This window comes from Ambystoma mexicanum, chromosome 6p, assembly GCF_040938575.1.
Source record: "Ambystoma mexicanum isolate Mex_15411 chromosome 6p, UKY_AmexF1_1, whole genome shotgun sequence".
NCBI classification, from domain to species: Eukaryota; Metazoa; Chordata; class Amphibia; order Caudata; family Ambystomatidae; genus Ambystoma; species Ambystoma mexicanum.
The window spans coordinates 615286741-615303255 of record NC_090935.1 but is presented as its reverse complement, the minus strand read 5'-3'; the positions used below and the strand labels follow the sequence as shown (position 1 = coordinate 615303255).

The 16515-nt window shown below is 52.4% G+C and overlaps 1 protein-coding gene across 2 annotated transcripts in view; it reads right to left on the bottom strand.

The window, feature by feature from the left end:
* Positions 1 to 16515, bottom strand: part of CERT1 (ceramide transporter 1) — a 1636484-nt gene that overhangs the window by 1252658 nt on the left and 367311 nt on the right. The window lies entirely within an intron of this gene.

The following is a 16515-nucleotide window of genomic DNA, read 5'->3' as shown; positions in this document are numbered from 1 at the left end:
GTCTTTATTCTGTCTCTTCCTTTCCCTTTGTTTCTCTGTCTTCTTAGTGTCTTTGCTCCATTACGCTGATCCATAACAATGTCTTTGTTTTCACAGCGATGATTTCGATTTTCGGAGTTGCCGCGCCGGATGGCGAAAACCACGGTGAGTTACTGATGCGGAGAGCTGCGCCGTTTGTGTTAATTGCCAACCTGTGTTCTCTTCCCTTCTTTATACAGGTTGTAGCGATGTTTCGGAGTGATGAGTGATCGAAGCGCTGCTTGCCCAGGTAAGAATTGTTGTTAACGCTGTCCTTGTTCCTTTACCTTTGCAGGCTGCAGTGAAACCTGTCGATGGGTGAGGTAAGTGAAGCGCAGGATGGTTCCAGGACCGGCTACTCACAGGTAAGTGTTATTTCTCGCTAATGCGGTTCTTGTTCTTCCAGGTTAGAAATGGAATCCGGATCAAGGACTCAAGATCGGGCCGCCGGAGAAGTAAATGAGCAGGAGCTGAACATGGTGAGCGTTACGCTGCAGGAGTGCAGAATAACGCGAACTGTGTTCTGCTTTTTGGGTGTGGTTTAAACAGGCCAAGTAGTTCCAGGCCAAGTAGTTCCAGGCCCAGCCACACCCAAAACAGACCGCATGGCTTGGTTCTAAAGAAGGAATAAGTTACTTACCTGTAACTGTTGTTCTCCAGCATGGGTCTGGCATGGATTCACATGCTCATGAATATTCCCCGTTGTCAGGCTGGGAATCCTCGGTAAAGAAAAAAAATCAGTATCAGTTTCGTTTCTGATCTGTCTTTCTTAGTAGTAACCAATCACTGATCTCTGGGTCATACTGCCCCCAGCCAATGACTGCCCTCTCCCTAAGCCCCGCCTCTGGCAGCCATCCTCAGATTTGGTAGCACGCAAAGTGGCAGTATGACCAAGTGAAGAGCCGCAGAGGGGTAGGTGGGAGGGTTCGCATGTGAATCCATGCCAGACCCATGCTGGAGAACAACAGTTACAGGTAAGTAACTTGTTCCTTCTCCAGCATGGGGTCTGGCATGGATTCACATGCTCATGAATAAAATACATAGCAGTATACACATGCACACCACGGGAGGTGGCAAAGGCTCAACATTAAGCATTACATCCAAAACTCAACATTAAGCAATTCTTACCGCCTCACCAGGCTCACCTTAAGCTAACAGGTTACACAGCACTGCTTGGTCGACCCTGGACTCCTCCCTGGAGTCCCGATCGACGCAGTATAATCTCGTGAAGGTGTGCGTAGACCTCCACCTAGCAGCCCTGCAGATGTCCAGCAGGGACACACCAGACAGGAACGCCGTAGTAGCAGCGATCGCTCTGGTCGAATGGGCTCTCGGACTGCCGGGCAGCGGTCGGTTTGCCAATCGGTGACAGTGCATGATGCAGCCGGAGAGCCATCTGGAAATGGAAGTCTTCGAGAGAGCCTTCCCTTGATTCACAGACCCAAAGTTCACAAACAGTTGCAACGTCTTCCAAAAACTCTTTGTGCCGTCCACGTAGAACTTCAGCACTCTAGCTACATCCAGCGAGTGCAAAGTCTGCTTGGCCGGTGTCGAAGGCGACGGGAAGAAAACTGGTAACACCAAGGGCTCGTTGAGGTGGAAGTCCGATGGCACCTTGGGCATGAAGGAGGGGTGCGTCCTCAGCACCACCCTCGCGTCATGAAAAGTCAAGTATCCAGGCTTGCAAGATAGGGCCTGGATATCTCCAACTCGTCGTGCGGAGGTGATGGCCACGAGGAACGCTTTCTTCCATGACAGAAACTTCAAAGGCGCCAAATGCATAGGCTCGAATGGGCCCCCCCCCATGAGCCTGGTCAGCACCACATTAAGGTCCCACGCCGGGGCAGGAGCCTACACCGGCGGGAACAATCGGAATAGTCCCTTCATAAATTCCTTCACCAGGCGATGAGACCAGACGCCCGTCCCGTCGTCCTGGTATATCGGGAGATGGCAGCCAGATGTATTTTGATGGAGGCGTGAGCCAGTCCAGCTTTGGCCAGCGACAGTAGGTACGGCAGTACTTGAGGGGCCGTAATCCGCAGAGGGTTAATCTTCTGTGCACGGCACCAGACAGAGAACCTCTTCCATTTATGTCCATAGCACTTGAGAGTTGAGGATGCCCTGGCCTTTGGGTCGTGATGGAGAATGGCGCCCCCTTCTCTGAAGAGAAGATCCGCGTCTGCCGGCAGCTTGACTGTGGGGACTGACAAGTCCAGAAGGTCCAGGAACCAGATCTGCCTCAGCCACGCCGGTGCGACGAGGATCATTCTGCACCTGGACTTCTTGAGCTGGTTGATGAGGCGGAGCAGCAACGGCAACGGAGGGAACGCGTATAGAAATAGGCCGTCCCAGGGGAACCAGAAAGCATCGCCCATGCTCCTCGGCTGCGGGAACCTGCTGGTGAACCTCTGGCACTTGGAGTTCGTCGCCGTCGCGAAAAGGTCGATCCGGGGTTTGCCCCATCGTCGAAAGAGCCGATCCACCTGGTCCTGCCGTAGTTCCCACTCGTGGCACGAGCGCAGCTCCCTGCTGAGTGAGTCGGCGATGGTGTTTTTTATTCCTGCCAAGTGGAAGGGAACCAGAAACATCCTCTGGGCGACGGCCCAGTGCCACAGATCCTGGGCCTCCTTGGATAGGGTTGGTGATCTGGTGCCCCCCTGCTTCCGTATGTAGAACATCGTGGTGGTGTTGTCGGTGAAGATCCTCACCACTTTGTCCTTGAGGGACGGAAGGAACGACTTGAGCGCCCAGAACAATGCTCGGAGCACCAGAATGTTTATGTGGAGAGACCTCTCCTCGGAGAGCCAAAGGCTTCTTGTGTGGAGATCTCTGGTGTGGGCCCGCCAACCCTCCAGAGAGGCGTCCGTCGTCACAGTCTCCTGAAACACTGGGGTTTGAAAGTCCGTGCCTGTAGTGAGTTGAGCACGGATACCCCAACATAGGATCGCCCAACGGAACTCGTCGAGAGGGATCCTGTCCTCGAAGCAGCCCGTTGCCTGAAACCAGCGGGTGTCAAGGAACTCCTGTAGCGGACGCATCCGAAGTCTGCAATGAGGTACAAGATAGATGCATGAGGACATCATCCCGAGCAGGGACTTGATGGACCTCACTCTGGCCACGTCTGTGTCGCCGCACCTTGCCCAGGATGGCCTTGGTCCTTTCCTCTGACGGGGAGGCCAATTGCCCCACTGTATCGAGCTTTGCTCCCAGAAACAATGCTACTTGCGACGGCACCAGGTGGGATTTGGATTAGTTGATGGCGAACCCCAGTTCCGTGAGCAGCCGGACGGTCCTCGCTGTGTGTTCAGAGAGTTCCCTTGTCCTTGCCCGGATTCGCTAGTCGTCCAGATAGGGGTAGATGTGGATCCACTGCAGGCGCAGGCGCGCCACCACTGGTGCCAGGCACTTGGTGAATACCCTGGGTGCCGACTTTAGTCCAAACGGTAGGGCTCTGAATTGGTAGTGGCGTCCCTGAAGCACGAACCTGAGAAAATTCCTGTGCCCTTTTAGAATGGGGATGTGTAAGTAAGCATCCTCCAGGTCCAACGACGATGGGAAGTCGCCCTACTCCAGCTGTCCCAGCACGTGCTGGAGGGTGACCATCCTGAATTTCTGCACCTTGATGTATTTGTTTAACCGACGCAGGTCCAGGATGGGGCGCCAACTGCCCGTCTTCTTTCTGACGAGGAAGTACCTTGAGTACACTCAAGAGCAGCGGAGCCTCCAGGGGACGAGCTCGATGGCAGCTTTGAGCATCGCCCTTACCTCCAACAGCAGTTGAGGGACATGATTCTTCTTCCTGGCCACGGGAGGAATGCAAGGGCACTTCTGGAATTCCAGCGAGTGCCCGTTGGCCAGGGTGTCCAGCACCCAACGTTCGGTGGAGATGGAATCCCACACGCTGACTAACTTCGTCAGCCGGCCTCCCACCGGGGTGCTTCGGTGGGGGCCCGACAACATGGCCAGGTCAGTCTTGCCTTGAGGCGGCCTTGCCGCCTTGGCCTCTTAGGCGATGACGGTGGGATCCCCCTTGCTTGCTGCGACCTCTGTAGGCCTCCTGGGAAGAGGAGCGGGCCGCCTGATGGTAGGTGGAGGAGCCACAGCTGGATCCTTTGGAGGCACCCTGTCTGCCTCCGGGGGTCCGAAAGGGCCGTCATTGTTGAAGTACCCCTAGGGCCCGGGCCGTCTCCGAGTCGGTCTTGATAGCCTGGAGAGACTCGTCCACCGCCTTACCAAAAAGGTTGCTGCCGTCGAACGGCATATCCAACACTCTGGTCTGGACGTCCTGGCGAATGTCTGTCGCCTTGAGCCATCCTCGTCGTCGGAGGCAAACTCTGTTGCCCAGTTGGCGAAACCCAGTATCGGCAATGTCCGTTGCCACCGTTATGGCATGATCCGACGCCACCTCGCCTTCCTGCAGAATTTGTAGGGCCTCTGCCATCTTGTCGCCAGGTAGGAAGTCTAGCAGGGGAGCCATCTTGAACCACAGCTCTGTCGTAGCGGGACACAATCGCCAAGGCATTGGCCGCCTTAATCGTCATCGCCTCCGACGATATGACTCGTCGACCCATGGAGTCCAACTTCTTGCCCTCGCTGTCCGGCGGGGAAGTGGAAGATGAAGCCGCCGCACCCACTGCTTTCTTCTTAGCCGCTGCCGAGACGACGGAGTCCGGCGTGGGCTGGGCCCTGAGGCACAAGGGGGCGGCATCAGGGACTCAGTACTTCTTCGTGTACCTGTCCCTCTTGGCAGGTGTCGTGGAAGGGTTCTTGAGGACAGCAAGCCCCTCGTCCCAGATGTCGTCGAGCAAAGGCACCGCAAGGACCATCTTCCTCTTGGCCTCTCGTCGTTGGTAGAGAAACCCTTCCTTTTTTTGTTCTTCAGGGCAGAGCTGGAAGAGCTTGGATGCCCTGGTTATCATGGCGTGAAAGGAGCCAATTTCGTCGGCTGGAGAAGCCCGAGGGGGTGGCGGGGGGGGGCGGGGTGATGACGGGATGTCCGCTGTGTCATCGCCGCCGTCATCTGTCCCCGTATCCGTCGCTGTATCCGTCGCTGTATCCTCATCCCGCCCCCCTCCCCCAGCGAGGGGGGATGAGGGGTCCACAGGCCTCGCAGGCACGATGGTCGGAGAGGGGTGGACTCTCCTCCGCTTGTTCGCAGGGATTCCCGACGGGCCTGGTTCGGGATCCTCCGTTGGGGTCCGTGGTAATCTCGTCCTTATCTCGGTACATTAGGATTGGATTGCCAACAAAATGCCCGCCGAGCTATCCTGGGGCTCGGGTAATGGCTGGGACGGACGGGATGGCTGCCCCACTGGGCCCTCTTCGTCGATATCTTCGATCACGTCAGCGGGGACCGTCCCCTGGGATCGAACCTTCTCGAACCTCTCGTTGAGGCCTATGAACCTCCCGATGAGGCCTATGAACCTCCCGATGAGGTCCTTCTCGGTTTCCACCAGCTCCTCCTCAGAGGCTGATTCCGAGTCTGTAATGGCCACCGGCCCCCCCCCCCCCCCTCTTTTTCCGCAGGGGTCTTAACGAAGGCGGGAAAGAGGATTCCCTCCGCGGTGGCAGGGATACTCTGGGCCCAGAGGCCGTTTCCACTGGCGTAGTCTCATCCGGCTTTGCCAGGGTCGCAGCAACCACTTCGATAGAGGCCTTTGCCGGCTGGATCAAAGCCCTCACCACCTTAGGTGCGTCCTGGGCCTTCGCCTTGGGGGGAGGGTCAGCACCTCGCTCCCCCTTCGAGATAGACGGGGCCCCTCGAGCAGCTTACACGGGTTCTCGGACTTCCTCTTCCCCGAACCAGAGCGCTGGCTCGTGGTTGAACGTGCCGGGGAAGTCGCGCCCTGCCTGGCAGCCGAAGAGCACGACCTTTCTGCGCTCCCGGTGCCCACGGACTCGCGGTGCTTGGCCTTCTGTTGGGCCCCCGTTGCCAGGGCGCCCTCACAGGACTTAGAAGCCCGCTCAGACTTTCTTCACCTTCTCACCTGCTGTGCCCTTCTCCAGCCAGGCGGTGAGGTGGGAATGACGATCTTGTTTGGTCCGTTCCGAAAGGTTCTTGCCGAACGTACAGTCCTTCTCCACGGGCGTCTTGTCCTCATGAAGGTAGTAGAGACATCGCGAATGCTCGCCCTCCTTGAAAACGTTTTGTAATCCGCATCCAGGGCAGCACCTGAACAGCTTGGATCCGTGCGTCGAGCTTCCCTTGTCCTGGGCCATGTCCGTTGAGGTAGGCCGCAGATCTTACAGAAACCTCCAAGAAGCGTAAACTTGATCTTCACCCTTGAGGGGCGTAGAAGAATTCCGAAACGGGTCCCCGTTAACGGAAGTAGAAACGGTGGAGCTTGAGGCTCGATTAAACCGAAAAAATGAGAAAGTCTCCTGAAAAAACGCAGCAAAAACTCGAGCTAAAGCACGAGGACTCCCAACACTTGAGCGTGCGGTAAAAATATGAGGATGGCTGGCAGAGGCGGGGCTTAGGGAAAGGGCAGTCATTGGCTGGGGGCAGTATGACCCAGAGATCAGTGATTAGTTACTACTAAGACAGATCAGAAACGAAACTGATACTGATTTTTTTTCTTTACCAAGGATTCCCAGCCTGACGACGGGGAATATTCATGAGCATGTGAATCCATGCCAGACCCCATGCTGGAGAACTGAGTTGTGTAACAGGCCTCGATGTTGGATTAAGGTCCAAAACTGGTGTTTTATTCCTGATAATGGACTGACTCCATGTATGTTTCTGATGGAGTTTTAAGGTCCTTGAGGCCAGTGTGAAGGGCCTTAGCCCCACTGCTGCCAGGGGGCTAAGGTCCTTGAGGCCAGTGTGAAGGGCCTTAGCCCCACTGCTGCCAGGGGGCTCTTATACCAGAGGGGGTCAGGGTCATGGATCGTGACATTGCTGCCATTTGATGAAATAAAAATACCAATTCAAAGAAGAGTAATTGTTTCTTCTTGAAGTTAGGATTAGTAGAAGTTTATTTTGACAAGTTGAAGGTGCAAAGAACTGTTTGAATTTTATTACAAACCAAGATTTCCTGGTTTCTTTATGGTGAACAGTAGAACTTAATCCAACTTGATACCTGTGGAAGGGGAATTCACAGTGGTAATAAAGAGGGACAGCAAATACATTACTAATTCAATTATTGTTGTGAATTTCTGTGAGTGCCAGACATCCTTTGTTAGCGTGTTGCCTTTATTTTGTTAGGCAGAGAAATCCTTGTCGGGGTTTGACTAATAGGGTGTTTGTTGAAACCTAGGATTCAATAAAACAGCATTTTCTGAAAATTCATCTAAAAGTTGCCTACCTCGCATTTCTGACCTACAGTGTGTAGAGAATTGCTTATTGGACCAAGCCTGCGCCTGGATAACTAACCACCAGACTATTTAAATTCATACTATGGCCCCTGCAAAAGCTAGTTAGAATTGTACTCAAACAAGCCAGTTGTGAGTGCCCATTCTTCAAGATGTATCAATAAAAGGGACATACAGACTTTAGCATCTTCATCCATAAGAGTCATGGAACGATCATTTTTCAGTTTTGTCTTTGCACCCAGTTTAAAAATGGATCCATGATTCTGGAAAGCAGTTATTAAGGATAATGCTCTTATACAGGATGGCTAGCAGGCAAGGTAGACGGGCCTTCCTTGAAGTTATTATTCGTAAGGCCATAGGGACGCAGTTTCCTGGAACTAATACAATGGCTGATTAAAATCTCTAGGCCCTCATTACCCTACCGCACTCTTAAAAGTTCCATTCTACTGCAGAATTTCCAACCGTTCCGGCATATAGACCTTCTAAAGGCGAAACCCATAGTCCGATTTCCTCCATCCTTGTGGGCGTCCCCCAAAACTGGGACAGTACCTGAACCTTTGACTGCAAAAGAATGAGCTTCCCCTTTAAATTTAGCATAGCACTCAGGCACGCAGCCTCGGGTGTGGGAACGCCCTTGAGACCCCGCTCTCCAGCGTCTCAACTCAATCTCTTCTTAACACAAACAATACCTGGCTATTTTTTTATATATTTATTTTTTAGCCCCTGGCATACAGCAGGGAAGGTGGGTGGGACGTATGGAGGAAAGGGGACCAAGGACTAGGAACACTAGTCACTACAGTGAGTAACTAATTACTCATACGTCCCCCGCCCTCTTTCCTCCATCCTTGTGGGCGACTCCACCGAACAAGACCATTGGGTGGAGCTGTGACAACATGCCTCATGCATTATAAATTACTCACCGTAGTGACTAACATACTCTTAGTCCATAGTCCCCTTTTGTGCATAGCGTATGGGCGTCCCTTACAAGGTACGGGAGATGGAACCTTTTTCACCAGAAAAAAACCTTCCCCTTTAAATCCAGAGGTGCGGGGGTGCGGCCCAAGAAGCAAGCACTGCCCTGACTCCGCCCTCCAGCAACACACCTCAGTCCCCATTGACGCGTCGACAATAGATTTAACATTGCCTAATAACACCAGTATTATTAGGACTTATGGAGGAAAGGGGACTATGGACTAAGAGTATGTTAGCCACTACGGTGAGTAACTTGTAATTACTCTATGTCCCATCCCCTTTCCTCCATACTGTATGGGCGATTACAACGGACTGTAGCCCCAGGGTGGAGAGGATACCCTCCTTAAGTAAATAGGTTCCCGAGAGCCGCCTGTCCGAAAGCCGCATCAGATCTAGAGCCGACATCCAAACAGTAATGCTTGCAGAAAGAAGAGGGAGAGGCCCAAGTGGTCGCCCTGCTTATGACTTGCCAAGGGACATAGCGCTGGAATGCGATGGCCGTTGCCTTGGCCCTGACTGCGTGGGCATGCATGTTGGCCGGTAGCGGCTTGTGCTGGCCCTCATACGCTTCTTTGATAGCGGAAGCCAACCAGCGGGATATGGAAGCCTTAGAGGCATATCTTGAGCCCCCGAAAGTGACAAAAAGGGCATCCGATTTGCGGAAACCATTGGACCTGTCCAAGTAGAACTTCAGGGCACACCTCCAGAGTGCAGCACTCTGTGCTTCGTCCTTGGAATCGGGGGAAAAAACGTAGGAAGGACTATTTCCACGTTCAAGTGGGAAGCAGACGGAAGCTTGGGCAGAAATGCTGAGTGTGTCCGCAAGACTACTTTGTCTTTGTGAAAGGTAGCATATGGTTCAGAGGCGACCAGCGCATGGATTTCACTGACACCATGAGCCGAGGTGAGGCCGACTAGTAAGGCCGTCTTGATGGTGACCAGCCGGATGTCCATGGACGTCAATGGCTCGAACGGTTTGTGCACCAGGGCGCCCAAGACTATGTTAAGGTCCCACACTGGATGTGGTCTCTAGACGGGCGGGTAGAGCCTTGCGGGGCCCATCAGGTGTTTCACGATAGAGTTGGAGGAGGAGAAAATGTCATCCTCAGAGTTCCTGTAAGCCCCAATGTCTGCGGGGTATGTGCGGCAGGTGTCCACCTGCACGCCTGAATGAGTGAGGTGAGCCGAAAAGGAGAGCACGTCGTTCAAGGTGCACGCCAGGGGGGTCGATTCCCTTGGAGTCTGCCCAGTGGCAGAATCTGGTCCATTCGCTTTTGTACTGGGCCCTGGTAGTGTTGTTCCTGGCGTCTAGTATGATCTCCAGATTGGCCTGTGAGAGGCTAAGGTGCCGAAGCGTTACCTGCTCAGGTACCACGCTGTGAGGGCTAGTTTCCAGTGGATGACTCTGCCCCCCCACCTGCTGTGCCAGAAGATGTGCTGGGCCCTTCAGGAGGTGAATCGGGGGGCAATTCCGAGAGACTGAGCAGCTCCGAACACCATGGCCTCGCCAGTCACAATGGAGCTATTAGAATGAGGAGTTGGCGAGACTTCCTGATTATGCAAATTACCCTGTGAATCAGGCGAGTGGGCGTAAAGGCGTAGGCTTTCATGCCGGTCCACTGGAGGTGAAATGCGTCACCCAGAGAGCCGGGGCCCTGACCTTGCCAGGATGCGAACTGAGAACACTTCTTGTTGTGCCAGGTGGCAAAGAGATCCACCTGGGGGTGACCCCACCTGTTGAAAATCTCCTGAATAACGAGGTTGTTTAGCTGCCACTCGTAATTGTCCGCTCCCAGCCTGTGAAGCCTGTCCGCCTCCAGCTTGGATTCCCCCGGGAGGTGGCCTGCCATGAGGTAAATGTCATTTTCTAGGGCCCACTCCCACCTGCTGATCGCCAGTCTGCATAGAGGAGGGGATCTGGTGCCTCCATGCTTGTTGACTTAGTACATGCTGGTCGAGTTGTCTGGATGAGGACAACCTTGCCCCTGAGAAGTGGAAGGAATGCTCTGAGCGCCAGCCAGATGTCGTTCAGCTCTAGCCAAATGATGTGGTATTCCTGCTCCTGTAGAGTCCAGGGGCCGTGGACCAAGAGATCATCCAGGGTGGCTCCCCAGCCCTGTAGTGAGGAATCTGTGGTGATGGTGGCCTGCGAAGTGGGCAGCTGAAGGGCTTGCCCGTCTGCAGGTTGCAGGCCCTAAACCACCAAGTCAGGTTCGGGTGGAGAGATGGAGGAACGTTGATCATCTTGGATTGAGAGCCCCGCTCCTAGTTACATGAGGCCGTGAAGTGCTGCTGAATCCTCCTCATCCTTAGTCTTGTGTGCGGAACGGCTAATAAGGCCGCTGCCAGAAGACCCAGGAGATGTTGGTACCACTATGCCGAGGTCACTTCTCTGCTGAGAAAGTGGGCAGTGGCCCTCTTGATGGCCGAGATTTGGTCCTCCGACGGAAATACCTTCTTTGAGCACGTGTCCCAGATAATACCAAGAACGTCGGTCTGCGTAGGCTGCAGCTGTGACTTCTTGAGATTGAGTGAGAAGCCCAGATCGTGCAGTGTGTTCACAAGGGCAAGGGAAGAGTGGAGAACCGCTTCCGGAGACGTAGCCCTGATGAGCCAGTCATCGAGGTATGGGTAGATGTGGAGGCCCTGCGCTCTGAGGGGGGCCACTACCGTAAAGACCCTGGAGGCCAAGTTGAGACCAAAAGGAAGGACCTTGTATTGAAAATGGAAGCCCCAGGGGCGTGGCCAGCAAGCAAACAATGAGGACGTGAATCGTCTGAGCTCCCGGGGCCGCAAGCCTGATCCTGCCAATATCCTGGGAAAAGAACCATAAAAGTACCTGAAAAGGCACTCATATGCAGAGGAACTACGTCGGGACAGCTGGATAAAGTGTGGACTTGAACCGACGCAGACACAATATTGTGGCGCCCGTAAGTGTAGTAGCCTAGCTAAAATGGCTGACTGAGCTGGTGAGCGGGGAAGAGCGTTGTGTCGCAGCTAAGATCGAACAGCGGCGGACACCCCGCACTACATGCTGACAAGACTGAAGTGCCGTCTGAAGAACAAAAACATGTGCACAGAACGGACATCCCTGGCTGCAGGAAGCACGCAAATAAAACCTTGCGTTCCAGTGCATCACGCAGGTTTGCATTGAGGCGCTGACGAAGACCGAACCTGGCACTGACACTTGCCGGGACAGATTGTAAGAAGCGTCTTGTCGGGGGCCACCTCCAGCACACCAACCCAGCGACAACACCCCATAGATTCTATCTACTGTGGGCCCAGGTCCGAGTACAAGTGGACATCCTAACTTCCTGCGACTGAGACGCCTTGTGACTGGCGGCAACAACGAGAGCCACCGGTAGGATGGTTATGTAAGATGCCGTGCTACTGCATACAACCTACAATCACTAACACGGCAGGGGGGGGGTGTGAGGTGCGAATGTTTATTGCAGGAGGCGGACTGGGCATCGAACGTTTCTTCGCCGCTTCCCCCTCAAACCCCAGCCAGTGAGGAGGAGGATAAGGACTGGCGACGCACACAGCTAATGAAGCAGCCCCAGGTGGGCACTTCCCGGCCATGGACTGACTGACCTAAGCCCCTTTGGATGCAAAATTGTGCCATATATGTACCACCCTCAGCTACAGGAGAAATTCGCCAACTTGGTCACACCAGAAGATACCCAGCAATACCTGAGGCACGGAACGTCGACAACAGATGTACACAGCCCAGGTGGTAACAAGCTTGGTGGGTTGAGGAAACGCCTACCACGCTACGAAAAGACATGGCCTCACTCCTGAGCGCTGAAACCTGCCAACCCGACAAACGCAGGGGGTCGCAGAAGCCCCAGGGGCAAAGCAACACCACACGGCAGGACTCAAAGGTAGGCGGTTGGCACAGGCAAGTGTGCAGCACAGCATTAAGGCTAATAGAGCCGGCCTGGCAGAAACACCCACGAGGCTGTACTGCACTGAAGTCTAGAGGGGGACTGGGGCAACCAGGGGTAGCCTTGTACAGTCTGAGATGCCATAATATCATGCTCTGTGTGCCAGCGGCCTGCCTGCGCAGAGACCAGAAAATCCGACCGCTGATGGCACCCACTCTGTGCCTCGCCCGAGGACGTGGCACCCCAGCTCTGGCCAAAGCAAAGTGGGGATCTCCTGAACAAATGCACGTATGGTCGTCAGCCCATAAACAAACCAACTACAACAAGGGCATCTCCCTGAGAAATATATACAAGGAAGTGAACGCTATCCTCCATAATTCACTCGGGGCTACCCAGGGCAGGACGCACTGGCTGCTAGTGCCGCAGATCACCCCGACCCCCCACCCCCGACAGATCTAGGAAAACCCGGCTACACACAGGGCACTATCCCTGAACTTGATATCCCAACAAGGTCTTCCTGTATGTCAGAACGAGTGCGAATTAGATGAACCATTAGGTTTAGTCAAAGAGGCACAAAACTAACTATAAGGAGTAACTTAAGATCCTGAGAGGACCAACCGCACACCAACTAAGATCGGGGTGGGACGATGCTCCCTACAGGAAACAGAACTGAATTCTTGTCTGTGTACACTCCGACACAACAGTGTTACACCCACAGAAGATATATTAGTACCCCACGGACAGCTCAGACACATACTCTCACTGTAGACAGTCCTGACCCCCAAAAGGTTATCACAAACAATCGTGGATACAGAGCAGAATAAATACAGTGCGCATCTGCTGAATATCCCCGCATGGGTAAGGACAAGGTAAAAAAATAAATAAATAATTTTAAAAAATCACCACAGAGCAAAATGGAGCAATACACGACATCTAACTCGACCCTCGCCCCCCCCCCCCCCCGGTGGAACAAGCTAAATCCGGCGACATACTGGGTGATGAAGATGAACAAGTTACTTTCTTACCTGGTAACGTTCTTTCGATGGGATTTTCCTCCGACGTATTCTACATATATGACAGCGATGTCCGCAGCATAGCTGCGGACATTAGCACAGCTAATTAGCACAGCTGCGGACATTACTGTCATAGATGTGGAATACGTCGGAGGACACAATCCCCTCGAAAATATTACCCTCAAGGATGTGATTAATGCCATTGCCGGGTCACAGACATCCATGAAGAAAGAGATGGACGGCTTAAGTACAGAGGTGTCCCTCCTATGTCATGACCTGCAAAAACTTACCTCCCGTACGGGAGAGGCTGAAACTCGCATGTCAGAAACAGAGGATAGTCTACGCACCATGGGTCACCAAATGACCAGAGTAATGGAATGCCTCAAAACATTGGAGGAGCGAGTAGAAGAGGGGAAAGGTAGATCGAGACGTAATAACATCCGGATCCTCGGTCGGCCGGAGAAGACAGAAGGCCCGAGTATGGAGCTGTTGCTTGAACAATGGCTATCGGATCCATTTGCTCCTAAGACTTTCTCAACATTTTTCTCAATAGAACAAGCCCATCGGGTGCCGACTGGCAAACATATTCCTGGAGCACCGCCATGTACAGTGATCGCCAGACTCTTGAATTACAGAGATGAGATGCCGTGCTACAGATGGCCAGGACCAAAGGATCTGTAACGTACAATGGCTCTAGAATCGCTTTCTTCCCAGACTTTACTAGGGAGGAACAGAAGGCAAGGCAATCCTTTGATCCGCTTAAAAAGCGCCTCCAGACACTCAATATTGAGTTCAGACTATCCCCTGCACAACTCAAGATACACCACAATGGTACGACTGACATTTCACAGACCCCAGGGAGGCATGGAACTGGGCGGAACGACACTTAGGAGACTGGAGACCACAAAGAAGGCACGAAAATGGCAGAAATAGGCCACGCCCGGACAGAACTCCGCTAGTACAACCACAAGAGCCAGAAGAGATACCTCATATAGACAACGATAAGATACAACCGGCTGCCCGACACAGCCTCATAACCATAACAAGAAAAGTCGCTGATGTGACGTTACCCTTACATCGGCAGTGCATTACTGAACTATGCTGCTTTCTCAACGGCTGGCAGCCCACTACAAGGAGACCCCCTTCGGTTACTCGAGAGATTGATAAGTGATAGAGTTATTTAACTGTTGCTGATCAGTAGCTCAAATGTTGTTTTGAGTAAATTCACCGAGTGATTGCTTGTTTACTTGTTTAGCTCTTGTTTGGACGACAGATGCTTCAGATTGGGTTGGAGTATAGGGAAGGGAGTTTTTCAAGTTCTATTGTGCACGGGTCCACTGACCACACCAAACACATACCATATGATAATGGGCCACGACACAGCAAGTCACTTATTGGATGCATCACTGAGCAACAATTCTCACACAGATGAATACGTCCACATCTAGAAATACTAAATACTTAAAATTTCTCACATGGAATGTCAATGGCCTGGGGAGTGGTATTAAAAAGGCGATTGGTGACAATTTATAAATAAACATACACCTGACATAGTGCTTCTTACTGAAACTCACCTAGCCTGCACAACATGCAACTTAGTTAAAAGAACCAATTGTTGCATGGCGATACATGCAGGATTTTCCATGGGTTCGAGGGGTGTACTAATCTTAATACATAGGAGACTTCCCTTTACAATCTCCAGTCTAGTGCAAGACACGAGGGGAAGGTTTGTATACATAAGAGGCAGTGTGGAATCAAACCCTTGCTATAAAGGAGGTCTACTCACCGCCGGCACTCATATCTGCTTTAATAGAAGATGTCACACCTATACTAACCACTAACACAGCAGATATCTGGATAGTGGGGGGAGACTTTAACGAAGTCATGAATGTTGAAGTAGACTGCACACACTTAAGAGGAAGAAACCCTACAACTCGCACCAAACTAGCTACCTTAACTTCCGCATTAGGACTAAAAGATGTATGGCGAGACCTACACCCAAATGTCTGAATACTCATACCACTCGGGAGTCCATGCCTCACTCTCGAGACTAGATAATTTCTTCCTACCCACAACAGACATCCACAAAGCAACTGACGCAAAACTAACCCCGAGGTATCTCGGATCATTCTCCCCTCCTGATGAATATCGAGACAGAAAGGCCCCGTTCCCCCCCCCCCCCCCCCATCCTGGCGCCTCAACAACTACTACTTCGTATTTGATCTACCAGGTCTGAGAACCCTAACTGCTACATCCACATACTTTGAGTTGAACATTGGGTCGGTAGATAACCTCGGAGTGCTCTGGGAAGCTTATAAACCAGTCTTTAGAGGCGAGATCCTAGCTTGGACATCAACACACAAAACACCACATCGAAAAGCGGTGGAAGACGCTGAACTGGAAGTACGGCGTACCGAAGCACAATGCAGAACCACCAACTCACTTGAGGCAAACAGAGCATTGATCCTAGCACAGAAACGATTACAAAACACAGCATTAGACTGCGCCAAACAAGCACACACAACAATGAGAGCGAGGTTGTACGAGACCGGCGATAAGGCTGGTTGTAACAGATGGGGGACACCACCAGGTTAGAAGTATCACAATAGAAAGTGCAGGACCGGTGTCAACTGACAAAGATATTGCAGAAATCTTTGCATTGTATTATCCAGAGTTATATGGAGCCCCTAATGCTCCCGTATCAAGTTAGGCAAAGAAACAAGACAAGGTTGCCCCTTGTCAGCAATGTTATTTGCATTGGTAATTGAGCCTCTAGCTGTGATGCTGAGAGACACGCAGTCATGGACGGGTTTCCGCTGGGCTCATAATTGGGAAGATAGGGTCTCCCTGTACGCTAATGACCTATTAATATACCTAGGTGACCCGGCCCACAACTGCCCCATAGTAACACAAATATTGGAAAGATACGGATTGTTTAGCGGATTAAAGGTAAACTGGGGTAATCAATCCTTTTTCCGATCAAGGGGGTGGGCAATCCTGCTCCGGAAAATGTCCATATCGAATTGTAACAGTGCAGTTCCGATATCTAGGCATACAAATTACAATTAATCTCGAAGACTATGCAACTAAAAACCTGCACCCAATCATGAGCAGATTTACAGAGGATGTGCGACACTGGGTAGCACTACCGCTGACTCTACTAGGGAGAGCAGCGTTATTCAAGATGCTGGTTCTTCCGCGCTTTTATATATATCCTACAAAATGCCCCATTACATTTTCCCCAGAGCTGAGTGCCGCAATATTGACAGAACACAGCACCAGAAATGTGCATGAGAGCAAGCCTGCCCCCC